This window comes from Eschrichtius robustus, chromosome 1 (genome assembly GCF_028021215.1).
Source record: "Eschrichtius robustus isolate mEscRob2 chromosome 1, mEscRob2.pri, whole genome shotgun sequence".
Lineage (NCBI taxonomy): Eukaryota > Metazoa > Chordata > Mammalia > Artiodactyla > Eschrichtiidae > Eschrichtius > Eschrichtius robustus.
Window position 1 is genome coordinate 198,416,868 of NC_090824.1, and position 26,435 is coordinate 198,443,302.

At 43.0% G+C, this 26,435-nt stretch overlaps 1 protein-coding gene across 9 annotated transcripts in view; it reads right to left on the reverse strand.

Annotated features, from left to right (window-relative positions):
- SVIL (supervillin) overlaps positions 1–26,435 on the reverse strand; it is a 237,994-nt gene that overhangs the window by 87,895 nt on the left and 123,664 nt on the right. For 8 of the 9 annotated variants that reach the window (XM_068562721.1, XM_068562711.1, XM_068562702.1 and 5 more), the window contains exons 4-5: positions 12,924–12,981; positions 6,548–6,639 (exon numbers count right to left, since the gene is read on the reverse strand). The gene's annotated coding sequence lies outside the window, so the exon portion shown is untranslated. The remainder of the gene's footprint in view (positions 1–6,547; positions 6,640–12,923; positions 12,982–26,435) is intronic. The other variant, XM_068562693.1, reaches the window with a different exon arrangement.

Sequence of the window (26,435 nt, forward strand, 5' to 3'; positions counted from 1 at the left end):
ACGACTTTTATACTGTCCTTTGATTGTGTTCAGAGATACCAGCCGTCTTTCTATTAATTTATTTTTAAATGACAGCCACCTGAACAGTTAGCTGGATTGACTGTTTTCAAAAGACAGTTGGCTTCACAAGTCTCTCTGTCCGGTGGCCTTTGCAGGCACCAGAGCAGCTGGGGGTGGGCGTCTGGCTTCTCGCGTTCCAGTGTAGAAGGCAAGGGTTTGGTGACCATGGTACCTCCTGCCTTTGGAGGAAGTGTGGCTTAGAGTAGCGTCCCAGGTAACAAATGAGCTCTAGTGAGACAATGGTGATAGAACTTTCGTGGCTGGTGGCACACATTTTGAAAATATTTTCAAGGAGGAGTATCGATGAATTACTTAAACCCCAAAGCAGAGAATGGAGCTGTTATCTTTCATAAAACTGCTCCAGAAGCGGTTGAAACCAAATTCCAAGGACTCTGAGAAGTTTGTCTTAAACCCGTGCCCCCAACCCGGAACTGAGAAATGGAGTATACGAATAGGGTCTGAGTAGTACAGCGGCACGGTGCCTTTTCTCCTAAATGACTTCCACTAGGTAGACTACAGTCTGAATGTGTGTGCGTCCCGCCCCCCCAAATTCATACGTTGACATCCTAACCCCGAGAGTGAAGGTATGAGGAGGTGGGGCCTTAGGGAGGTGATGAGGGTCCGCCCTCATGAATGGGACCGATGCCCTCATAAAGAGGCCGACGGAGCTCCGAAGCCCCATCACCATGGGAGGATGCCATGAGAAGCTGGCAGTTTGCAACCAGCAAGAGGGTCCTCAACAGAACCCGACCACGCTGTCGCCCTGATTTTGGACTTCCAGCCTCCAGAACGGTGAGCAATAAATTTCTGCTGTTTGTAAACCATCCGAATGCACTAAGAACAAGCATGAAAAATATGAATGTAACGCACACAGGGCGGCATGTGATGTCCACTGGGAAAAATTAAGTAGGCTTCTCTGGGGCTCATTTGCGACTGAAAGTCATTTTTATCTCATTAAAATTTGAAAAATTTCTATAGAAGTTATGCAACTGAAAACACTTAAAGAAAAATCCAGTGAAAAAGCTACGACGCAACACGCTCCTTCCTGACATTTCTTACTTCCCATAATCCGGAAGGAAAGGTCAACGAACGGGGAGACGGTGTGAACGTCCCATCCGCTACAAAACCATCCTTTTCCTACCGCCTTTACCGCCCCGCTTCGATATTCTGTGAGGACTAAGACAGTATGAGAAGGGGACAGACTGACGGTCAGAATATAGAAACTGAACCCCAAGAAGTCTGGTGCAGTGAGAGGAAAGAAAGGGACAGGGCAGGGGAGCCAAAGTATCCTACTGTCCCTTTCTGGGCAAGACAGGCTGGGCAACCCACCAGCGAACACTGCCGTCCGATGGTCATTCACTGCTGGGTCGACGGCGTCTGAGGATAATATTGAGCTGACACACAGGTCTCGGGGTGCTGGCTCTGGAGCGGATCACAGATCACCATGGGGCGCTAATGGCCTCTCAAGTGGGAAATTTCTTGGTTGTGAGCCCTCTTCTGTAGGATGTTGAGGATCCCTGGCTCCCCGACTAAAAGCCAAATCAACCCCAGGCGCAATGCCACAAAAATGCCGCCAGATGATTCCAAAGCCGCCTTCGGGATGCTACCATCCTCCACTGATCCCAGGACAGAGGGGACAAAGATAACACATAAGCAGCCTGTTTACTAGATGTCCTCCACACCCTGGGTTATGGTGACCACAGACACCACTAGCCCAGCACTGCCTTCTTTTCAATCAAGCCTAGATTCAAGCTCAAAACCATTTCAAGGCTTATAACCTTAGAGCCCTCTCTGATCATTTACTGAGGAACAAAATAAGGTCATAAATCAAGCTATACTTTAAATGGGCCCGTGAGCTTGTTAATTCTTCGTGGAAATCTATAGTGACTCTTCTAGGAAAATAAAAAATCCCTCCAGTAAATAAGTTACGTCTCAGTCTATTCTTTCTAACAAATTAATTCTTAAGGACCAAGACCTGCCTCACTCCTACGGACATGAGATAACAGAGAAAAAGAAATGGTGTGGAAGGCAAAAAGAAGGAACGGAGAGACATCTGGAGTTTGGTTTCCTTTCTCCAAGTCTACCATTTAAAAGCAAAACTAGTAAAATACACATGTAACATAATTACTCTGGTACACTTATTCCATATGAAAACATGTCGGTTGCATAAAAGGATGCTTTACTTGAATGGCTGATGTGTGTGTGTACTTTTTTCATTCCTTTCCAGGAAACAGAAAACCTTCATATGGGCACGTGCAGTCCTTATTATGCGCCCCCCCCCCCCCTTAGTTTTGGTTGGGTTTATTATAAAGCACTGGAAAAGAAGCTAATACTAAAAAATCATGGAAATTGCCCCGACTGCAGAAACATGTCATCACTCCATGTATCAGGTATAGAGACCATGGACTGTTCTATCACTGTTATCTTCTGATTGCCAGTCCTGAATATAGTTTATTATTATTTATAATCTCCCAAAAGGTTTCCTTCCTTTAAAATTTTTATATAATTTCAGACTCAGAAAAATTAAAAGACATCTTTCATACGTTAACATTTGTCACTACATTTGATTGATTTTTTTACCCTCTTTTTGTCTCTCCATATGTATATTTTTGTGTATATACACATGCATACACATGCATACAAATGCACATATTTACATATTAATCTTTCTGAATCATTTAAGAGTGGGTTGCAGCCTGATGCCCTTTTTACCTCTAAATTTTTCAGTGTCTATTTCCTCAAAACAAAGAATAAGAATTTTTTAAAAATCAGATTCAAAAGCCATAATTCAATCGATGGTATGCTGTGTCATATGTATATAACTAAAACATGGTTCAGAAAACAGTGATATTCATCAACATAAATCCAGATAGAAACTAGCACAGCTGATCTAACTTCTGTTGTAACAAATTCTCTACTTTGCTTTCAACTGCATTGAGACTTTTACCCTTATTATACCTGTGATTTTAGTCTGCTGCCCTTGTCTAAGCAATATGGATTCTGTGAGTCTATTTCTTCAGTTATTTCTGATGGGCATTGTGTTGGTCATTTTCCAAGTAAGGCAGTTTAAGGGACTTTGACATCAGGGCTATAATACTTTATAAAAATATTTAACTGCCTCATATACTTTGTAATAATATGTAATACCAATACTCAGGATAACTGGGTCTGTTAGGTGCTTTTCTTGGGAAACATGGTTTCTTCAGTTAGTTCTGAGAACAGGCTGTCTGGTAAAGTTATTGTTGAGTTCAGTCTCCCAAGCCTGAGTACAGTAGACTCTTCCAAAGAAATGTAAGTGGCAGGGGGACTGCCACGAACAGCTCTCTCCCTGCCTGCATTTGATACCACAGGCCAGATCCAGAATATTCTGAAGACTTATCTTTCTTCCCCAGGAGTAATCCCCTTTAACTTTTACACTTGGATAGCAGCCACTAATATAAAGACCAGCAACTTCTAAAATAAGTCATCACAAACCTAGAGGAATGAGGGGGAAACCTGATGGCTAAGAGAGGGGGTTTTTTGGGGAAAATAAAAAGGTTCTAAAATTGACTCTGCCGATCAATGCACGATTATGTGAATCTACCAAAAGCCACTGAACTGTCCACTTTAAATGGATGAATTGTATGGTATAGGAATTATGCCTCAATGAAACTGTTAAAAAAAAAAGTAGAGTCATATATTTGGTCCATTTCATAATTCCTAAATGGAAAATCTATTTTAATATCATAAGTTTTACACAGGTAAAGGGTCTTAATCCCTTGATTACCTGTTTGTGATACACAAAGGAAGTTCCTTAGAGAAAAATCAATGATCATTTTAGTGCTCAATTTCACGGAAGCAAAAATCCCTCACTAAATGAACAGGAAGAGACTTCTGTAAACTTATAAACATACATGAAACTCCATGCCATTAAAAGTCATAATCAATTCCTATTTTTAACATGCTATTGCTAAGAACCGAGAGAATAACGAACATGGAAGTGGAAAGCTCACTGGTAATACCTGGGTCTTTGCAACCAGGCCTGCCCAAATTGATAAAGAGTAAAGACTGTAAAATAAAACTATGGGAATTTAGATGAAATTCAGGGGAAGAGGGACTCTGATACTTTAAAAGCATGTTTTAAAGACCTTGTTAATTTAGAAACATAAATCTGGTGAGTACATAAAGTTAATTATCTTTGATTGGTGAAAATCATGATTTTTATTACCAATTATGGTAAAATGTTTAATAAAACTGGGTAATAAGCTTATGCATTTTAAAATTTTGTTATATGTAGAGTTCCAAGTCGTTGAACCTTAAGGAATCTAGGCTCTCATATTGTTCTTAATTTTTATGATCTTAATATTGTCTATTATTCATTGAGAGAAGGAACTGGGGGCAGGGGAGAGAGGAAGAGGGAAAACTTTAGCTTTATATAACTTTCCCTAATCAGTCAAATCTAAGCTATTGCTAAAATCAAGTTGTTCATTCTTATTCTTTGTTTTGATCATCTTCATAGACTTTTACATTTGGCTCAGATTAAATTGAGTTTGTCTTTCACAAACAGTCTTAAAAAATTAGAAGGGCCTTTCCATTTCATACTTGGGGTTCCAGGTGGGAACCCTTCACGGCAGCTGTCCTGCCCTTGACTACGTGGCTTATGACCTGACTTGAACAGTTAATGGAGAACGAATGAGATCACAATGCCGTGCATTTCAGTTCTAGGTACTATGAACTATCAGAATTTTCTTTCTCCCACAGAATCTCACCCGCCTCCTTGTAATTCTAGACATTCTTCTTATTTTGGCCTCTAGAGCAACCTAGAATAAGCCTCCATTTCAGTTGACAGTGTTGTTAAGTACTTGAAAATTGAAAAATTTCCCTGTTTAAGTTGTTTCCACCGGGCCAGATCCCTGGGGTCCTTCAAGTATCCATCTTCTTCACCCTGTGTCCAGGTGTACAACCCATTCAGTTCCTCAGGATGCATGCGAATTTGCCAGTGGGCCTGTATAAACTGGATTTCGTTTCTAAAAGACTATTTTTTTTCTGGTCTAATTTCTTCTGGGCTTGATCTCATGTGTTTTGTTGCTGCTTTTTTTTTTTTTTTTTTTTGGTTTTGTTTTTTTCAGAATAGAAAAAAATTCTGACCTTCCACCAAAGCTGTTTCTTCTTTTTTTTAACTTATTTTTTATTGAAGTAAAGTTGTATAGTTGATTTACAATGTTTCAGGTGTACAGCAAAGTGATTCAGTCATATATATATATATATATGACTTTTCGGTGCTTTTCTATTATAGGTTACTACAAGATACTGAATATAGTTCCGTGATATAGGTCCTTGTTGTTTATCTATTTTATATATAGTAGTGTGTACCTGTCAATCCCAAACTCCTAATTTATCCTCGCCCCGCCCCTGCTTTCCCCTTTGGTAACCGTAAGTTTGTTTTCTATGTCTGTGAGTCTGTTTTGTAAATAAGTTCATTAGTATCGGTGTTTAGATTCCACATATAAGTGATATATGATATCTGTCTTTCTCTGTCTGACTTCACTTAGTATGATAATCTCTAGGTCCATGCATGTTACTGCAAATAGCATTATTTCATTCTTTTTTATGGCTGAGTAATATTCCATTGTGTATATGTACTGCATCTTCTTTATCCATTCCTCTGTCAATGGACATTTAGGTCACTTCCATGTCTTGGCTATTGTAAATAGTGCTGCTATAAACATAGGGGTGCCGGTATCTTTTTGAATTAGAGTTTTCCTCTTTTCTGGGTATATGCCCAGGAGTGGGATTGCTGGAAAAGCTGTTTCCTCTGAAGTAAGGGTTACACAGCTCATTTGGGATGAAGACAGTTTGTGAGCTGGTACTCCCCTGCGTTAGTGTTACAGTTGGTAGAAACAAAGTTCAGGTAATGTTCACATCATTTCACAGGCAGAACTAGGCGTAGTGGGCTGGTAGCTGATGCAAATATTTGACTGCATATGCGTCTTACCCAATGAGAATACGAATTCACCAAACGTGTGAGTACCTACTTGGGTAAGAAGAGAGATGTTTCCGATGCAGTCTGCACTGCCTGCCCAGTGTGTAGCCCAGTTGGGAGCTGAAAGATATCAAATGTAAATGCCTTTCCTAGCGTCAGGGGCTGGAAGCAGTGGGAGGGGGTGGACAGACGAGAAATGGGCAAATGAGCGGAACCCACCACCCGTGGAGAAGGTGAGAGGTAGGAGAGAGATGAGGTGAGGCTGATTCTAGGACCCCTCTCTCATCCTCTGCACCAGCCTCCAGTGAAAGCCTGAGGATACCTAGAGTGAAAGGACGGAACCTGTGGGAAGGTGAGGTCTAACGATGCAACAAGAGACGTACTTTGAGGTTGATTCCTGGAAGAGACAGGAAGGTGCACAGAGGAGAGCAGAGCTGGGGGTTAGTGTAGGGGCCTCCTCCAAGAAAGTCAGGTCACACAGCACTTGTACGCCCTGTACACTTGTCAACCATCTAGAAGCCTCACCTTTAGGGAGGGCAGCTAAAAGCTGAGCATCGATTCCTCTTTTGTGGTTAGCAAGCGGTTCTTTGTCTTCAAGCAAGAACTCTTTCTGAAAGCTAAAAACAATTCCATTAAGAAAATGTTTAAAGTCATTTTAAACCCTGGTATCTGATATGAACCAAAACAGTGCAGAACATAAAAATTATGCTACTGTTATACATAGGTAAACATGTGTGTGTAGATCACAAGTGAAAAGTTTTATTTGGGGGAGTTAATTGGTAGCTTTTTTCAATTATTTATGGTTTTATTAATATGATTTTTGGGTGCAGCTAAATAATTACATCAGCATAGGCGGGGGCGTGGCCTAGGGGAGTAAAAACATTGCTGCGCTGGGAGTCGGATGCCTTGGCTCAGATCGACAACCTCTTCGAGAGTCACCAAGAGCTGTGCAAGCTTGGATTACTCATTCAACCTCTCTGTGCTACAGCCTTCCTCAGAAAATCAGCAACTTGTCTAGGTGATCTACATGTTTTCCTCTGGGTTGAAATCAAAGTAACAAATGCCTTCAAACAAACAAGAAATCAAGACATGGTGAAGAGGTCTGAAAGGTTCATGAAAACTTGTCTGGGAAAAACAAGAAACGAAAAGGGGAGACGAAGAAAGGAACTGAGCACTTGCTTCGCACTTGCCTTCTACAGGAAGCGAGCGTATCCGGGTAGGAACTAGCTTCACAAGACCCTCTGGGGTGTGAACTCCTCAGTATGTGCCGGTGCAGGCTTAACAACCGGCTCCCTCCTCCGCCACCCTGCCCGCCGCCCCACAAAGCACCTGTTTGGCAGCATTTGCTGGTGGTGTAAACACTCCCCCAGCACTGCCGCTCTTCCAGCTACCCCACGGCTCAGTGACCTATGCACACGGGCACACTCGCTGGGGGTGAGGGGTGCGAGCCGGTCCCAGCACCCCTGGAACTACTGTCAGCCTCGGCCTCCAGATCACGAAACCGTGCGAGGCTTTGCCCATGCGGCAAGAACAGTACAGGAGGCGCACATCTTGCTCCTGTGCCTACACTGTGTGCTGTCGCCCCAAGACTCGGTACCCACAAGTTCAAGGTCTCCGTGGGGACGTGCCTGGAGTTTGGCGAGACAGAGCTGTTGCCTCGCAGGAAGAAAACGAATCTAGGGCAACAGGAAACTCATCTTCCCCAGCGACATGATCACCTCTGGAGAGGCGGCAATAGGCCTGCAAACACACCCAGTGCGAAGCTGACCTTCCCTGTTGATGGTCCTCTGTTTGTGCTTGTGCCTGGCAGGGGTGCGTGCCCACAGAGGCCCGAGGGGAGACTGAGGAAGTGTTGTGCGTGCCACGTTAGGGGGCGCGTGGATTACCTATATCCCATACATAAATGAAATTAAATGTCAAGGATCGCCTGCACGTTCCAAAATATGGCCATCCCATCTTCCTAGAGCCAAGCTCATCTCAAATCTTAGTTACTGCTTATAAATGTGGAATGGGAATGGATGACGAGTGCCACGTTCACATCATTCACTAAAGAGTCTTGAGAATGAGTAGTCTTTGTAAACCACACTCCAGTTGGCTTGAAGATCCTAAGACACCTGCTTAGGGCAGAAACTTGGAATTAGCCCTGACTTCTCAAGAGTGAATCGTAATGCAGAGACAGTTCTTCTCAGTGTTTTTTCAGAGGTATGATGCAGTCTAAACCTAAAAATTTGAACAACTGCAGAAAGGTACCCTACTTAAGGAATGGCACGCTATTTTAACTGACTATTTAACTGCTTGAAATATCCGGATAAAGTTCTGTACTGTCTTTGGGAAATGAAAATCTCAGGAAAAAAATCCTGTATTACAATGAAATGATGCAGCCCCTGAAATATTCAGCTCCTCTGGCCATTGACCTTGGAGTACAAATATATTATCTCATACTTTCAAAAATAAACATCTGTGTTTCTGTTTCTATCTTTCCCCTTTCATCTGCTCATCAAAAAGCTCAATGAAGCCACTAATAAAGACTAAGAAACTACCCCCTAGTTAAACATTTTGCTGAACTTTTACAGAGTGGGGTTCACAAGCCATCACCCTACACCCCTGGCTTCACACGCACTTACTTTCTTGAAACAAACTACAAATGTGTTTGTGCCGATGGGAAGGACAGTCTCCCACAGGTGGTCAGAAACCAATGGAAAACCAGAGCACATTAGGAAAATCTCTCCGGCCTCTTCATGTGGTTCACTGTAAATGCTGTTTCCTCCTGAATTCTCACCTCTCCTGCTTCCTTCCATCCTGGCTGAGTCCTGCTCCTGGCCTGGGCCTCAGTTTAAGGTTGTTTCCTTAAGAAAGAACCCTCTGACCCAGTGTCTGTCCCACCAAAACCGAATCTATATTATGCACCTCTGTTATTCTCTCTCATGTTATCCTGTTTTCCTATTTACAGAAGATATTACAAGTGTCTCATTTTAAATTATTGATTCTTAAGAATATTTTTAAAAAATCAATAAATGTATAGGGAATGAATGAAGGAATGGCTCCAGTAAAATACTTCAAATGTCTAGTATGACTCACTCTGAAGTGTTTTATGTATACATTTTATACACTGTTGATATGATGGGGCCAAGAGCATTAGAAATACTGAGACTAATTAGAAGGGTGTGTATTTAATAACATCAGTTATAAGCTTGCTTTCTCCCTCCCTTCCTTCCTTTCTTCCTCTCCTTCTTCCTTCCTTAGAATAACATATAATTGGGAAAACATCTCTCCTTATTACCTTTGTCCACCTGGCATGCATGTATGAAAATATGTGTATGTTTGCCCGCTTATGAAGTATTCCATTTTTCAAGTCTCCATCTTCGAGCTGAACTTTTCTTATTGGAATCCACATGGTCATCTTCACATTTTGTTCTTGCTTCTACTGCCTCTCTCTCCTATTTTCACCCAATGGCTGCTAACTTCTGAGGAAGCAGATGAGCAGGTGGAAAGAATAAGGAGGATGGGTCGGAACCAATGGCTCTGAGTTAAGATTGTCACAGAGCTGTGACTGACGCGAGATCCCCCAAATCGGGGCTTCCCTGGTGGCGCAGTGGTTGAGAATCTGCCTGCCAATGCAGGGGACACGGGTTCGAGCCCTGGTCTGGGAAGATCCCACATGCTGCGGAGCAGCTGGGCCCGTGAGCCACAACTACTGAGCCTGCGCATCTGGAGCCTGTGCTCCGCAACAAGAGAGGCCGCGACAGTGAGAGGCCCGCGCACCGCGATGAAGAGTGGCCCCCGCTCGCCGCAACTAGAGAAAGCCCTCGCACAGAAACGAAGACCCAACACAGCCAAAAATAAATAAATTAAAGGTATCCTTAAAAAAAAAAAAAAAAAGGTGAAGTCTCCAGACCTACATAATAAAATCTTTATTAAAAAAAAAAAAAAAAAAAAGATCCCCCAAATCAACGTGAAACCAGGTTTTGAAAAAGGTCAACGTCTCTGCCCTGGACTTCCGATGCCCAAGGGTACTAGGCAGCAGTGAAAATGCAGGCAAGACATGCTGGTAAAGAAGTCTGGACTCCTCGTGAATGAGTAACCCCTTCTGATCATCACGGCTGGTGAGACACTTACAAAGGCCGCCCCTACGCCAAAGCCCTAACAGCACGTCCTCTTGCTTTTCTGAATCAGAGGCACCCAGAGCAGCATTACCGGTGGGGCCCATCCTCAGCTCACACAACTGGCGACTCCAAACCTAAGCTTCGGATGCTGGGTTGCATTCTTCTTCATCGTCACCCACTTGGGGACCAGGGGTCTCTGCCTGGACAACCTCTGTGGGTCTTGGTGGGTTGCCACAGCTCCAGATGGGATCCTCTATTTCAGCATGAAACTCTCTCTCCATATATAATGAAGACATGCTACATACAGTCTTCATTTTTTGGAATTATAATTTAAAAAGCTTCTAATATGAAGAAACACCTTTAATATGTCTTATCTACCTTCATCTCCTCTGAAATGGAGCTCACTCTTCATGACTAATTTTTTCATGCTTCTAGCTCTTTCCTTCTGCTTCAGTAATCTAAAAAGAGCTTGCCCTTTGCTTCTATGATAATTTCTTTTTTTTTAATGTGTCCCATTAACCTAGTTAAATGCCCAGCAGTAGCAACAAGGGGAAATTTTATTAAAGTGAGAGCAGGATATTCTGCTGTTATTACCTTCTATCTTTTACACAATGTGGGACACAGTATTACTATAACTGTTCAGTATCCACACAGTGAAGGGCTCCCCGACATCTGCTCACTCGTCTATTGAAGTTTAAGTTACAAGATAGGGGAGATGAAATCCATTACCTCATATTTTCACCTCTGGTGTCTGGGTGACTAGATTTCTTTGAAGGAGGCAGGTTCTTGTATTTCCAGCCCATTTTACACTTAGGAGCATAGCAAGGGGGCCACTGTTTTAATAGGTACATGTGAAATAACACCGTTTTAGAACGGCTGTGTCCTCTGAGTCCCTCTCCACTGAAGTGACTGACCTGCATTCACAGTTCACACTTTTCCTTCCCAACTCCCTTCCTGTTCTTCCATTCTCTTAGTCACTTACTAGGTCTATTACAGCTAAACCAACCTGCTAGGGACGTATCGGGAATGAAGCTGCTGTGGTCTGAATGTTTGTGTTCCCCCAAATCCATAGGTTGAAATCCTGACACCCAAAGGTGATAATATTAGGAGGTGGGGCCTTTGGAAGGTGATTAGGTCATGACGGTGGAGCCCTCATGAATGAGATTAGCGCCCTTATAAAAAGAAACCCAGAGGGCTCCCTGGCCCATTCCACTAAGAGCAGATATAAGAAATCAGGGGCTTCCCTGGTGGCGCAGTGGTTGAGAGTCTGCCTGCCGATGCAGGGGACACGGGTCCGAGCCCTGGTCTGGGAAGATCCCACATGCCCAGGAGCAACTGGGCCCGTGCGCCACAACTACTGAGCCTGCGCGTCTGGAGCCTGTGCTCCGCAACAAGAGAGGCCGCGATAGTGAGAGGCCCGCGCACCGCGATGAAGAGTGGCCCCCGCTCGCCGCAACTAGAGAAAGCCCTCGCACAGAAACGAAGACCCAACACAGCCAAAAATAAATAAATTAATTAATTAATTTAAAAAAAAAAAAAAGAAATCAGCAGTGGGCAACCCAGAAGAGGACCCTCACCCCACCACGGTGCACCCTGATCTTGGACTTCCAGACTCTGGATGTGAGAAATAAATTTCTATTGTTTATCAGCCACCCAGTCAACGGTAGCCTGAACAAACTAAGACATAAGCCTTAGCTTCTATTAAAAAGATGGCGAAGATGAGAAATACGGGAGATTGTGTCAAGCACAAGAAGAGTGAGATTTCATGAGTCAAGTAAGACAACCTTACTGATAACTCTGCCTCCTCGCCTGACACTAAGATGTGCATGCAATTCATCAAAGCTTTACCCCATCCAGTGTGTTCACAAGGTCAATGCTAACATTTTCAAATGCAGAGCCAGGCTCAGCCTGGCGAGGACAGCGGTGACACAACTGTGTATCCCAATGCTACTGAAATACAAACTTTTTAAGTAAAGAAATGATGCCTTACGTAATACATTAGGAACAAGAGCATCCGAGTGGAATGAGGGGTAGATCTGGGTTGGGTCCTTCTAGCATAATAAAGTGTATGTTGAAAGCCACACCTGGGTGTGTAAGAGATAATTATTTTGTGCCTCTACTTGAAAATCTCAAAACCTGTTAGGGATAGTGATGTACTAGATACGGCTGCCTTGTTTGGTAGAAACTTTAATTTTTGTATTATCTCATATCAGTTATGACGTACTGCATCAGGTAAATCAAATTAGCACATCAGGTAAATCAAATTAGCACCCATAATATCCTGCAGCCAATGGAATTGAAGTGCAGAAAGGTTAAGAGACCAGGCAGCAAGAACTCACCTGGACAGAGGAGTGGGTGGGTGGGTGGGTGGAGGGAGGGAGGTAAGGGGAGAAGAAAGGGTAGAAGGAAGGGACAGAGGGAGGAGGAGCAGGCTAGATCCTTTCTTAAAAAATGAAGAGCTCCCTTACTCGAGGGATAGATTGCAAAAAGGACATCCCATGCTTAGAGGCAGGTATGAGACAGAAAAGATAATAGCCCTTGACAAGTGTGTAATTATAGAGATACCAATAGCCGGCTTTGCAAATAGTTCCCATAAAAAGCATTAAATACAAAAAGAATCTTTGCTAGCTGAGTGTACTAAGTCAGCTCGCTTCGCGTGTTTTAACAAGTCAAACTCTGGGGAAAAAACATTTTTTTTCAAACATTTAAAACTCATGAATTAGGAATGTAGGAGAATAATTTCAAAAGCTCTTACAAATCTTCAAAACTTAAGATTCCTTGAGCAAAGACTACTTTACCTTGGAACTATTCTTTGACGCGGGAATCCAACAAGGCGTAAGTTTTTCTTGTTCAAATCTAAGGGGAAAGAAATAATATAAGATTGAAATACCCACACAGTCAGTTAAAACCAAAAAAAAAAAAAACTCCAATGGGAAAAAAAATTCTTCAGCCTCCCTTTGAGAGCATTTAAGAAAAAGGAAACCATGAACCAGAAATATGAATACAAAAAGGACACCTTTATGAATCAAATTCCACCACATACATTTTACTTAGGCAAGTTTTTTTGGTTTTGGTTTTGGTTAATAGTAGCCAAGATACTCCATGGGTTAAAAAAAAAAAAATTCTGACATAGTTCAATGCTATCATTTAAATTCTCTATGGCTACAAGAGTAACTCAAAGCAATTAAATACTGAAAAACATGGATATTATCCTCAGGGAAAAAAAAAAAAAAAAGAAGGAGCAAAAAAAATTAAACAATTTTGGTCCAGGTAACCAGGAAGGTTGAAAGTCATCACTGCCTGATATATTTGAGATGCTTTTAAAGAATGCGTGGTGGGGGGCAGGCACATGAGGGGTTGATGAACGGGGGGCGGGAACACTTCAGCTGTGTTTTTATTGCCTTCATTAAGATCTAAATAATAACGATACATCGAATTGGCCACTTATTTATTTTTGAAGACAAGACATATATTATGTAAAGACAGCTGGTAACAATCCCATCCAGCAAAAACACGCATCGAGTGAGCTGGTTAATGAAAACCAGGCACAGACAAATTTATAGCCAGCTTTGGGTAAGTAATCTGTTTTACAGGTTTTGGCATATAGCAACCGTTTGTCCACCCAGAAAACCACAATTAGACCACTTACAGAAATTCCTTCCCCCAAGGAAATTCCTTTTACTGTTTAATATTTGGGGGCAGAAGCTTGAGGAAAAGGAGGTACAAGATATACCAGATGCCGACATGTCATTAGTCATTAAAATACATCCTGAATCCCGGAATTTGGAAATTCCGACCAACCAGAGAAATACAAAAAAATGAAATGTATATTGCCAGTTAAACATCTAGGCTTTCCTGCTAATTACACAAATATCTTTGTGACATGTTTAGAAAAAGAGAACTCAGTTCAAAAAGCTATCAAAGCACAGGGAGATCAGCTCGGTGCTCCGTGTCGACCTAGATGGGTGGGACAGGGAGGGTGGGAGGGAGGTTCAAGAGGGAGGGGATATGGGGATATATGTGTGCATACGGCCGATTCACTTTAGTGTACAACAGAAACTAACACAGCATTGTAAAGCAATTATACTCCAATAAAGATGTAAAAAAAAAAAAGCTATCAAATATTGTAGAAGAAAATTCCTGAATCTGATGCCTCAATTGTTCAAATCACTTCCTAATCGTGCATTTGGGCTAGAAAATACTTTTCTATAGACAATGGCTGAATTTCCAATGTGTCATTCAAGATAACCTAAGCATTTCCTTTTGGTTCAATCAGTGAACTGAATCTGAGATGTCACTTCAGTAGTTACATGGAAAGCACATCTTTTCCTCTGGGCTCAAAAGGAAGCCACTAAAAAGACAACATTGTGTTCCAAACAGTCTCCCATGAAGATTTCGTAAAAAGACAAACACCACTGCCTACTGGAAATAATTCAGTAGATATAACATTTGGTTTAGAAAAATATTTTAGCTAAAGTACAGCACATCCAGAACTTAATCCAAAGTTTGGGCATTCCAATTTAATCTGCAGTGTTTCCTCCATAAAGGCTTTAGTGGTTTAGCAATATCTTTAACTTACAACAGAAAAAAAAAAGTCATGTTTCTCAGCAATCACAAGACAAGCTAACTTATAAAGTCAATGAGACATTTAAGGTATCCTTTGAGAAAACAGAACCGTATAACAGGGGCATCCAAGATAAGATGGACGATTCAAGACAGTCACGATGTTATAAAATAGACACTTCAGTGCATTTTCCATTTCTCTCGCCTTACCTTGTTTCTCAGAGAACTTGAAAGCTCCCGAGTAGCTAGAAATCCCTGGGCTTCTGAACATGGTTGCACACAGAAAGTTCAGGGACAGAGCCTGCTCTAGAGCTAATTCTCAACCAGCCACGGCCTGCGGCCCGTCTGAGCAAAACTGGGTTGAGCTTTTCTCAGCGCAGGGCTAGAGCAATCAGGCACTGGCGTCCTTGAGTGTATAGTAAACGAAAAGCAAGAGACTGCAGGCTAGAAAAGCTCAAACCCCGTAATCAGATTACAAGCAGAATTTAGGCCTGTGGATGCTGAAACAGACTGGATTCCAGGGATGGGACATTTATGAGGTTACTGCTTCAAAGCCATGGCTGAATCACAGCTTCTGCTTAGGAGACAATGCTGTAACCTAACTACCATCGGGAGAGTCAGGACAACACCTCCCTGCCTTAAAAATAAACAAACAAATAAAAACAAAACCATACAAAGACTCTCAATGTACTGGGAAGAAGGGAAGACTCCTAAGTATTCCCAGGCCGCTCCGAGTCTGGCTTTGGCTAAGTTCAATGAAATACTTTATCGAACAGGGAGCCAAAATCCCATAGTTAGGAGTTAAGATTATGAACAACATATGAGTGAAATTGTGGGAAAAGAAAAGACAGACATTACTAGAGGTTCAAAAATTTTAATTTGAGACAGAAGCTCTTAAGTATTACTTATTCTACTGACACCGTTTATTTTATTTTTTTAAAAAAAATTATTTATTTATTTGTTTATTTTTGGCTGTGTTGGGTCTTTGCTGCTGCGCGCGGGCTTTCTCTAGTTGTGGTGAGCAGGCGTGACTCTTCGTGGTGGTGCGCGGGCTTCTCATTGCGGTGGCTTCTTTTGTTGGGAGCACGGGCTCTAGGTGCGCGGGCTTCAGTAGTTGTGGCACGCGGGCTCAGTAGTTGCGGCTCACAGGCTCAGTAGTTGTGGCACACAGGCTTAACTGTTCCCCGGCATGAGGAATCTTCCCGGACCAGGGATCGAACCCGTGTCTCCTGCACTGGCAGGCGGATTCTTAACTACTGCGTCACCAGGACGTGAGAACTTCAGTTTTGTAGTAAACCCAAACCTGCTTTAAAGACATTTTTTAGAGCAGGTTTGGGTTTACTACAAAAGTGAAGTTCTCACATACTCCCCACCCCACACCCACACAGCCCTCCCCATCATCGACATCCCCCACCAGATGCCACATGTGTTACCAAGGATGAACCTTGGTAACATTGATATATCATAATCATCACAGTTTAACCGCAGGGTTCACTCTTGGTGTTGTACATTCTATGGGCTTGGACAAACATACAATGACACGTACCCATCATTTTCTCTGCCCTCAAAAATCCTCTGTGCTCTGCCTATTCACCTCCCTCCCTTGGAGACCACTGATGCTTTTATGTCTCCATAGTTTTGCCTTTTCCAGAATGTCATATAGTTGGAATCATACAGTATGTAGCCTTTTCAGATAGGCTTCTTTCACTTAGTACGTACTATGCATTTAAGGGTGCCCCATGTCTTTTCATGGCTTGACAGCTCATTTCTTTTTAGTGCTGAATAATATTCTGGGTTATAACTAACTGGATGTAGCACAGTTTATTTATCCATTCGCCTACTGAAAGACATCTTGGTTGCTTCCAAGTTTTGGCAATTATGAATAAAGCTGCTCTAAACATCCACTGTACGTTTCTGTGTAGGCTATACATTTTCAACTCCTTTGGGTAAATACCAAAGAGTATGATTGCTGGATTATATGGTAAGAGGATGTTTAGTTTTGTAAGAAACTGCCAAAGTGGCTGCAGCATTTTGCGTTCCCACCAGCAATGACGAGAGTTCCTGTTGTTCCCCATCCTCGCCAGCATTAGGTGGTGTCAGTGCTCTGGATTTTGGCCATTCTAATAGGTGTGCAGTGGCATCTTACTGCTGTTTTAATTTCCATTTCCCTGATGACATAGGATGTGGGGCATCTTTTCAAGGGCTTATATGCCATCTGTATCTATTCCTTGGTGAGGTGTCTGTTCAGGTCTTTGGCCCAAATTTTATGCAGTTGTTTTTCTTATTGTTGAATTTTAAGAGTTTTTTGTATATTTTGGATAACAGTTCTTTATCAGATGCATCTTTTGCAAATATTTTCTCCCAGTCTGTGGTTTTTCTAATTCTCTTGATATTGGTCTTTCCCAGAACCGAAGTTTTTAATTTTAATGATGTTCAGCATATCAATTAATTTCTTCATGGATCGTGTCTTTGGTGTTGCATCTAACAAGGCATGACCATACCCAAGGTCATCGAGGTTTTCTCCTAGGTAATCTTCCGGCAGTTTTATAGTTTTGTGTTTTACATTTACGTTTATGATCCATTTTAAGCTATTTTCCATGCCAGGTGTAAGGTCTGTGTCTAGATTCATTTTTTTTTTTTTTTTTTTTTTACATGTGAATGTCCAGTTGTCCCAGCACCACTGGTTGAAGAAACTATGTTTGCTCCATTGTTTTGCTTGGGAGTCTCTGCTCCTTTAAGTAAGACACGACTCCCTGTACTGGCCTGTGTCTCTAATCTTAGGGGCAGTGGTTTGCTCCTCCCAGTTCTTAGGGACCCAAGAAGAACTGTAGATTTTTCAGTCTGTTTAGCTTTGTACTTGTTGTTGGGATGAAGTGGTGACTTCCGAGCTCCTCACATGCAGAACCGGAAATGCTGGAGTCTGCTGTTGATTTTTAACTGCAACGTGTAGCTGGTGGGGCTAAGCAGTGATAAGGCAAATCCAAGACAAACACGCGATAATTAGAGACTCTGACCATCTGACAGCCAAAAGGAGCACCGAAGAGAGCCTAGGACGATCGTCTCCTTTACAAGATGAGGAGGAAACAGAGGGCTAGAGAAGCAACTTGTGCTGGGTACACACTTGCTGAGTGATGGAGCCGTAGGGTCCTGAGGGGAGGGGTGGGATCGAGACATGATTTGCCCCCATTCACCACCACCCCTGCCCCGCCAAGGAGGCAGCGACCCGGAGTCTGTCCATCTTTGTATGTTTAGTACTGAACACTTCCCTGCTGCATAGCTGGCCTGCAGTGAATGTTTGCTGAATGCTCATGGGAAATAACGGAATACTCTTTTCCTAAAGGCTAGAGGTACCATTCTAAAATGATTTGCGTTGAATTTATATCCTGCTTTCAAACCAGACTGATTTAAACTGACTTCTAAACGACAAACTTCACTTGGAAAGGAAGACTTAAACAGCAAATTCATTAAGGCGCGGTGACGGAAGGCACATTGGCCACTCCATGGGGCAGCAGTGGCATTTGGCATTTTCCCTCTACCGCTGATTACTCCAACTCTCCTAAAGTTGGGATGAAATGGCAAATAGAGCAGGTGAAAAAAACTCAGCAAGGAACAACAGAAGTGCTCTGGATAATCGAAGCGGAAACTTTATCGTCAGGCCATGGCTAAAGGAGGATCAAGAAGGCAAAGGAGCTGTAGGAAAAAGAGGAGGGGGGATTGTAGAAGCAACGGATTCTGAAAATGAATAATCAGATAGGATGGAATAATGTGTGTGTTTATAAATAACCCTTGGTAAAGAATTTAATGTATAAAGCACAGTATTTACATTCCTGAAAACTACTCTTCCTATAGTATTCTCAATTAGAATTATCCTAAGTGACTCTAAATGTTTCTTTTGAATTATTATTATGGAATAATTCTGGCTTAAATTTCTTAAATGCAATTCCAGTACAGAATAAAATGAATTTGGATATTCTCGTTAAATTGGCCATGGGATCTTCCTAGGATGACTTACCTCACCCATCAGTGAGGATACAAAGCACACAGATTTAAATACGGCTTCATGGTTGAAAAGAAAAAGCACAAAAGTCTTTATTAAACTACGGATATGCAACTTGACCTCCTATTTAAGTACCCCATACGTACGAAACCAAAAAAGACTACAAAGAAAGCTACATTTTACATCACTAGAAAGTAGCCATGAAATTTTTTCATTCACTCTCCAATAATTAGAAATAATAACAATTATGAATAATAATATAATAATTATATATTTAGTAATTGTTATATTATTTTAGGCTGGCTCTTTCACACAGGGAGCTGCAAAGTAGGCAAACGTTTCCTTACATCATTCTGTAGGTGAACATGTTCTACTGATCTGAAGAGAAAGCTGTAAGTTGTGATTGTGATTTTCTTAAATTTCAGGGAGAAGATATCTTAATTTAAAACTGTGATCGTGCTGTACAGTAAGTCCCCTACAAACAAGCGAGTTCTGATCTGAGAATGCGTTCATAAGTCCAATTTGCTTGTAAGTCCAACAAAATTAGCCTCGGTACCCAACTAACACAATCAGCTATATAGTACTGTGCTGTAATAGGTTTATAATACTTCTCACGCAAATAATACATAGAAAGCAAACAAACACAAAAAATAAACATTTTTAATCTCACAGAACAGTACCTTGGAAAGTATAGTAGTGCAGTACAACAGCTGGCATACGGGGGGCATGTTTGCATCTTTGAAAGTTCGTAACTTGAACATTCTTGTGTAGGGGAAGTACTGTATTTCCTTTCCAACAACATCACTGAATCACTGGTGGTGCATGAGACACACACAATTCTCTGCCACTATGTCCACTTAGAAACACTCATCTTTTCCTTTTTCAAAGGACTATAATCTGCAAAACTCAGAAGCAATTCTTTATGGAAGTAAAATATTTTATTGGATGTTTTTGAAGTTTTAATCTTGACATTAAAAAGAAATGAAGCCAATGCTTAAGTTTCCGGTAGATGAGCATGCAGAAAAGCTTTGGCACAAGAGGCATCGATGTGTGAATGGGAGGGGCGGAGGGAGGTCGCCATCGCAGGCCTGGGCACGTCGTGTCACGACACGTGGGTGGTGGCTGGAGGGGCACTAGATGACCAAGAAGGACTGCGGATGGGCCACCAAGATGCCGACGTCCCACAGTGGAATCAGTAAGACAACTGAATCAGGCCTCGGTAAATCCAAAATCTTGGAGTCTGGGAAAACTGGAGCTGAAGAGGCCTTTCTGATCACTTGGCCTTCTTTTTTATTTTTATTTTAGTTTTAAATTTTTAAAAAGTTTTACTGAAGTATAGTTGGCTTATAATGTTGTGTTTGATTTCTGCTGTACAGCAAAGTGATTCAGTTATACACATACATACATGCTTTTTCATATTCTTTTCCATTATGGTTTATCCCAGGATATTGAATATAGTTCCCTGTGCTAGTATATACTAGTATATACTAGTTTGCATCTGCTAAACCCCAAACTCCCAATCCATCCCTCCCCCCCTTGGCAACCACCAGTCTGTTCTCTATGTCTGTGAGTCTGTTTCTGTTTAGTAGATAAGTTCATTTGTGTCATATTTTAGGTTCCACATATAAGTGATACCATATGATATTTGTCTTTTTCTTTCTGACTTACTTCGCTTTGTTGATAGTCTCTAGGTCCATCCATGTTGCTGCAAATGGTATTATTTCATTCTTTTTTATGGCTGAGTAGTATTCCACTGTGTGTATATACATACCCTGCATCTTCTTTATCCATTTCTCTGTCGACGGACATTTAGGTTGTTTCCATGTCTTGGCTATTGTAAATAGAGTTACTACGAACACGGCGGTGCATGTATCTTTTTAAATTACAGTTTTGTCCAGATATATGCCCAGGAGTGGGATTGCGGGATCGTAGGGTAGCTCTGTTTTTAGTTTTTTAAGGACGTTCCATGCTGCTCTCCGCAGTGGGCTGCACCAGTTGACATTCCCACACCTGCCTTTCTTTTTGCACAATGTTAGAGCACTCTCTCAGGATCACACAGCTCATGGTGTGGCAATGCCAGGCTGGAAGTCCACACCCTCTCACTCTCCCCAGGAGAGTCCCACATTAGCCTGGGCACAAAAGAACGGGGGCCACTGCTGTAAACTCGTCCCGGATTGAGGTCATGGTGTCCCCCAGGCCGAGAGCCCGGGTGGCCTTAACTGGCAAAAAGATCAGTCTGATCCCAAGAAGAGGAGGCAAGCCAGCTGCTGGTTGCTTTTTACAAATCTCACATGACTTCCTGGTCTGGCTTTGGTGCCACAGATGTTCATCAAGACCAGGGCTGACTCCAGACACGAGTAACTAGGGCGTATCTGAGACCCAAAGCAAAGACAAGCCAGTGTGCCTGGTGTGGGTGAGTGTCACGAACCAAGCAGGCGGCTGGTAAGTCTCTGATTCCTCCTCCCCTTCCCAAGGCCCTCACCTCATGGCAGAAGGACAAGGTACGGATGTTATTAGCAACTCTGAAGAGTGTATAAAACAATGACTTAGGAATTCTACTTCTGGAAATGCACCCAAGGAAGGAGGAGAAGGATAGTTACCATAGTTGTGTTTATACATGTATAAAGCTGGAACCAGCCCACACAGGGGGACATGGAGAAGAATAGGTAAACAAATCACACAAGAAAACCAGATCTGAAACTCCATTGGTGATTTGAACATTTTTCATGATATGTGAGATACACACACACACACAGACCTTATCAGAAAGACAATAAACATCCCAAAGCATTAATTATCTCCCAACTCAGAGATAACTCTCTCCATGTTTTCCCCTATTTCCAAAGTTTCCACAATAGGCATGAATGACTTCTATAATTACGAAAACAATTAAGTACAAATAAAGATGAAGGTAATAGGTCCTTCTGAGATCCCAAGGCTTAGAAGTGGCCTAAAAATCCAGGGCAAAATCATGATTGGAAGTGTGCCCATGGGCCGATGGCACAAGGTCAAACTGCCCATTTCTTCTAAGCCTACTGAAAGCATTTCTTGGCTATAAATAAAGTTGACCCAGAGATTGGCCAACGCCCTCAATGACATGCAACACAGGCTTTCTCAAACTTGACCCCGGGTGGGCCCTCCTTGAGACTCCTTCTAAAGTCGTCTTGTCTTTCCTAAAATGTGAGGCTATTACAGGGAGCATGAATATGAATGCTGGGGGAGAGACAGGAAGAAAAGGTCAAAGATTCTCCAGGGATGTCTCGTAATGGGAAAACCCAGGGAGATGATTCTTGTTGTACAGCTGTGGACAATGTCACTAGGAGGCCAGGTAAGAAGGGTCACCTCTTCCATTGCCAAGGTCAAAAGATAAGGTGTCGGATGACAAAGGATGAAGGTGTTAAACCCTGAGGGAGTGTGCAGCGTGGCCGAGGCTAGACTGAGGAGCCGGGGGTCCTGTGGAGGGCTCTGGCTGATGACATTCACGCATCCCCGCGGGACAAGGGGCAGCTGTTCTTTGGGAGTCATCACCATGGTGGACGAAACGGAAACAGAGCCAATGAAAAGGGAAAGAGCCAAATACTCCAACTGGCAACTGGCCATTTTTCTACCATACCCGGTGGGATGATGGGCAGAGGCGGGGAAGACCTGGCCAGCTTGCTGACAGCACGGTGGGGTGGGCGCAGCGCTGAGTGCTCTGGGGCAGCGGCCCCCAACCTTTCTGGCACCGGCGACTGGTTTCGTGGAAGACAATTTTTCCTTGGCCGGAGTCAGGAGGCAATGGTTTCCGGATGATTCGAGCGCATTACATTTATTGTGCACTTTATTTCTATTATTATTACACTGTAATATATAACGAAATAATTATGGAATTCACCACAATGCTGACAGGAGGCGGTAACGCGGGCGATGGGGAGCGGCTGTGGATACAGATGAAGCTTCGCTCGCTCACCCGCCGCTCACCTCCTGCTGTGCGGCCTGGTTCCTAACAGGCCAGGGACCGCTACCGGTCCGTGACCCGGGGGTTGGGCACCCCTGCTCTAGGGCGCTAACTCATGTGGTCCTCTCTAGGAGATCCTACTAGTATCGGCCCCCTGCAGATGAGAAAACTGAGATACGGTGTGATCTGGGAGAAATATGCAAGCCTAGATTGACCCTTTAAAACGCATCTCTAAAGGCAAAACAGCCATTCACTGGGCAGGCAGCCACAAAAAAATCAAAGAGGGAAATACAAAGGTGAGGTCATGACCCAGCGAGAAAATGATGTGGAGGCGCCCTGAACACTGGGACGAGTTATTTAATCCATGCAGGGATCTACATGCTGAAAAGACCTGCAGGCACAGGGCACAGGGCTGTGCGACGGCACCCTGCGTTTCTTACCGTGCTCCCTGAATTGCAACTGGGGCAGCCCCAGACCACAGGAGAGTGACCTGGAATTTAAGGCAATACAGGCCGGTGTGAAATGGTGACTAACAATTGTCCGAATACACACTATTGTGAGTTATCCAGTGCATTTCTAAAATTAAGATGCACCACACGATTTTAATGAAAGCTACCATAAGCTACTAAAGTCGATGGCTGGGCTGACATTCCAAAGTGAAGGATATATTTTTACAGCCTACGAAAGGAGTATTCTGTACGCTAGCAGCAGCTGTAGATGGTATTCTCATTTTCTTTAGTGGATTTTATTTATGTGCATAGACTCTTAATCTGGGGCAGGATTGCCGGCCATGAGGTAATCCCATCAGCAGGGAGACCGTTTGGGCCCTTTCATTTCCCTTTTATCACATACTGGTTATTCATGCATTCCAGATTCCTCATTTTAGTGTGCATTGTGAAATGCTCTGTAAATTTTGGTTAGTGGAAATATTCAGGGCAAGTCTGCAAATAAAATTTGGTGTTGTGTGATTATGTAAGGTAATTTAATACAGGCCATGTATGCAGAGATGAAAAAGCAAAAGTACTTTCAACAATAAGAAATATTACCACTCACAGATATTTCTTTATCAGATGTGTTGAAAGAACCATGCCAGTCTTGCTATATTCAAGAATTCTTTTTTAAAGAAAAGGCCTATTGCAATCTCTCAAAAGACTTATTAATGCTTTACATTAAATGTTCAAACAAGTAATGTTAACATCTGTTGTGAGAATTTAATCATTTGAACTTCTGGCCGATTTTGAATCTATAGCTAGTGAATCTTGCTAGAAAACAATCCAACGAGCTTAGAGAGGATAATCAACTGTTTCTCAGAGCAAGAGAAAAATAGACAAAGGTCAGTTTCGTGTTTAAGATATACACTGAAATATACAGACAGTGGAATATTATTCAGCCTTAAAAAATGGCATTCTGACACATGCTATGAACATGTGTCATAGATGAACCTTGAAGACCTCATGTTCAATGAAACAAGCCAGACACAAAAGGACAAACCCTGCATGATGCCACAGAGAAGAGGTAAAAGCAGAAGAGTCAAGTTTATGGACACAGAGAGGAGAGTGTGGTCACCAGGAACTAGGGGGAGAGGATGCTGGGAGTTCGTGTTTAATGGAACAAATTCAGTTGGGGAAGAAAGAAAGTCCTGGAGGTGGATGGTGATGATGGCTGTATAACAATGTGAATGTGCTTAAGGCCCCTGAACGGTGCCCTTCAAAACGGTTAAAGTGGGGGGCTTCCCTGGTGGCGCAGTGGTTAAGAATCCGCCTGCCAATGCAGGGGACACAGGTTCGAGCCCTGGTCCGGGAAGATGCCACATGCCGCGGAGCAACCAAGCCCGTGCGCCACAACTACTGAGCCTGCGCTCTAGAGCCCGCAACACAACTACTGAGCCCGTGAGCCACAGCTACTGAGCCCACGTGCCACAACTACTGAAGCCCGAGCACCTACAGCCTGTGCTCTGCAACAAGAGAAGCCACCGCGATGAGAAGCCTGCGCACTGCAACGAAAAAAGCAGCCCCCGCTAGCCGCAACTAGAGAAAGCCTGCACGCAGCGACGAAGACCCAATGCAGTCAAAAATAAAATTTAAAAAAAGAAAAGAAAAAAAATTATCAAAAAATGGTTAAAGTGGTGAATTTTGTGTTATGTATACTTTACCACAATTTTAAAAAACGTACACTGTAGGTAAAGCACAGACAGACACAAAATGTAGGCAGGTGCTGGACATCCAGGGCACAGTTCCCCTGAAGGGCAGGGGACCAAAGACGGACGCTGACCCGGGTCGGGTAGACACCAAGGATGTTTCTGACCTGTTAGGGCACCAACACACAAAGGGTCCTTACGTGGTGATGTGATGAATAAATAGACACTTAGGTGTTTACTGTATAAAATCTGAAGCTATCTCCTAGAACATCATAAGGTGCAGACATCCCTTCTTTAGAGCAGCAGGGGCCCAAGCCCCATCTCACTGAGGGGGATACCCCATCACAGGGGAAGGACGCAGACATGATTACAATGATCCAGGGAAGTCGGAACGCCAATCGCTCAATACTCACTAGTGGATGGTTTTCACATGAACAGAAAGCTAGGAAATATTGAATCATCAGATAGGAGAATTTTTTACGAGTCTAAAAATCCAGATGGCAGACAAGTAAACATGTAAAATCACTGTTGATATCTGATAGATCCTAACTGTTCAGAGTTATGCCGGAGTGATTGGAAGGAAACAGCTTTGAGTAAAAGAATTTCTGGGCTTCCTTGTCCTCAGAAGGGCATCTTAATAAAAGCAATGCCATGGCCACCTCCACAACAATACTCAGTGTGAAAACCCAAGAAAAATGCAGCAATCTGCCATTCCCAGTGCAGTTTCCCAAAGGTTATGTTACCTGGTACCCCAAAGACCTTACCTAGAGTCTCAAAACAGGTTCCAATGCATTTGCTGGTTGATTGGGGCCGGGGGGGAAGAGGGATGTCAGTGACACCTGACCGTTCATGGTGGTTTTTCCCTTGGGCAACAGTCACCGAGAAAGCAGATCCTGTGCTCACAAATTGAGTGGCAATGGAAGGTCATGACAAAGATGTCGAAGACGTATTCTACTCTGCTCGCAGAAATGACTAAAGATATATTTACACTTCTGAGTCAGTTTCACACCTGATAAAAGGCAAATGATGCCAAACGTGGGTGCCCCTCAGAGTCATGTGGGGTGCTTGTTAAAAATGAAGGCCCTCCTCCCTTCCCTGGAGGTCCAGTGGTTAAGACTCTGTGCTTCCGGGACTTCCCTGGTGGCGCAGTGGTTAAGAATCCGCCTGCCAAGGCAGGGGACATGGGTTCGATCCCTGGTCTGGGAAGATTCCACATGCTGTGGAGCAACCAAGCCCGTGCGCCACAACTACCGAGCCTGCGCTCTAGAGCCCGCAAGCCACAACTACTGAGCCCGCGTGCCACAACTACTGAGCCCGCGTGCCACAACTACTGAAGCCCGCGTGCCTAGAGCCCGTGCTCTGCAACAAGAGAAGCCACTGCAATGAGAAGCCCACACACTGCAACGAAGAGGAGCCCCCGCTCGCCGCAACTAGAGAAAGCCTGTGCGCAGCAACGAAGACCCAATGCAGCCAAAAATAAATAAATAAATAAATAAATAATCTTAAAAAAAAAAAAGTCTCTGTGCTTCCAATGCAGGGGGAGCGGGTTCCATCCCTGGTCAGGGAACTAGGATCCCACATGCTGCGTGCTGTAGCCAAAAAACTTTAAAAAAGTATATAATAGAGCTGTAATTATATTTTAAATTTATTTATTTATTTATTTATTTATTTTTGGC